Source organism: Schistocerca nitens, chromosome 3, assembly GCF_023898315.1.
Source record: "Schistocerca nitens isolate TAMUIC-IGC-003100 chromosome 3, iqSchNite1.1, whole genome shotgun sequence".
Taxonomy (NCBI): domain Eukaryota; kingdom Metazoa; phylum Arthropoda; class Insecta; order Orthoptera; family Acrididae; genus Schistocerca; species Schistocerca nitens.
This window is the reverse complement of record NC_064616.1, coordinates 193,666,691-193,668,583: the sequence shown is the minus strand read 5'-3', so window position 1 is coordinate 193,668,583 and position 1,893 is coordinate 193,666,691.

The window sequence follows — 1,893 nt, the reverse complement described above, 5'->3', positions numbered from 1 at the left end:
ATTGGCCATGCCCTTTCAAAGGAACCATCCTGGCATTTGCCTGGAGCAGTTTAGGGAAATCATGAAAAACCTAAATCAGGATGACCAGATGGGGTATCTGGCAGCATACTAAAGCACTGTGCTGCATATGTTAGCTTAATACTTAGCCACATTTGTAATGTTTCCTATAGGAAAAGTGTTTCCCGAACTATTTAAATACTCAGTAGTGAAACCACATCATAAAAAAGGAGGCAAGGATAGCTTAGTCAATTATAGACCTATTTCTATGCCATTGGTGTCTGTGAAAGTTACTGAAATGGCTGTATTTATAAGGGTAATTGATCATTTCAGTTCATATTATTTGCTGTTAAATGTACAGTTTGATGGCAGAAGAGGCTGAACAACTGAAAACGCTATAGTCTCTTTTCTCTGTAAGACACTGGAGGGATTAAACAAAAAGTTGTGAACACTATGTATCTTCTTTGAATTAACTACGGTATTTGATTGTGTTGATAACAAAATATTACCGCATAAGTTGGACCATTATGGATTAAGTTGCGTAGCTTGCAATTGATTCATTGTATACGTTATGAAGAGACAGCAAAAGGTCATTCTCCACAGTAATGAGAATGGCTACGAGGTGGCATCTAATTGAGGAGTGGTTGAGTGGGGGGGGGGCTGCTTTAGGGGTCAGTGCTGTGACCACTACTCTTTCTTATATATACATAAATGATATGCCTTCTGATATGACAGATGACTCTAAAATATTTCTGTTTGCTGATTACACTAGCTTGGTAATTATAGATGTCGAGTACAACATAGGCAGCGCATCAAATAGTGCAGTTCATGCAAAACTTCATGGCTTGTAGAAAATAAATTGATGCTAAATCACAATAAGACTCTGTTTTTAAGTTAATAACACACATTTCAACTAAAACTGAGATTTCGATAGCAAAGAATTGGCATATGATTAGCGAGTCTGAACAATTCCAGTTGCTAGGTGTTCAGATAGATACACTACTGCCCATTAAAATTGCTACACCAAGAAGAAATGCAGATGATAAACGGGTATTCATTGGACAAATGTATTATACTATAACTGACATGTGATTACATTTTCACACAATTTGGGTGCATAGATCCTGAGAAATCAGTACCCAGAACAACCACATCTGGCCGTAATAACGGCCTTGATACGCCTGGGCATTGAGTCAAATAGAGCTTGGATGGCGTGTGCAGGTGAAGCAGCCCATGCAGCTTCAACACGATACCACAGTTCACCAAGAGTAGTGACTGGCGTATTGTGACGAGCCAGTTGCTCGGCCACCATTGACCAGACGTTTTCAATTTGAGAGAGATCTGGAGAATGTGCTTCCCAGGGCAGCAGTCGAACATTTTCTGTATCCAGAAAGGCCCGTACAGCACCTGCAATATGCGGTCGTGCACTATCCTGCTGAAATGTAGGGTTTCGCAGGGATCGAATGAAGGGTAGAGCCACGGGTCGTAACACATGTGAAATGTAACGTCCACTGTTCAAAGTGCCGTCAATGCGAACAAGAGGTGACTGAGACGTGTAACCAATGGCACCCCATACCATCACACCGGGTGATACGCCAATATGGCGATGACGAATACACACTTCCAGTGTGCGTTCACCGCGATGTCGCCAAACACGGATGCGACCATCATGATGCTGTAAACAGAACCTGGATTCATCCGAAAAAATGACGTTTTGCCATTCATGCACCCAGGTTCGTCATTGAGTACACCATCGCAGTCGCTCCTGTCTGTGATGCAGCGTCAAGGGTAACCGCAGCCATGGTCTCTGAGCTGATAGTCCATTATGCTGCAAACGTCGTCGAACTTTTCGTGCAGATGGTTGTTGCCTTGCAAACGTCTCCATCTGTTGACTCA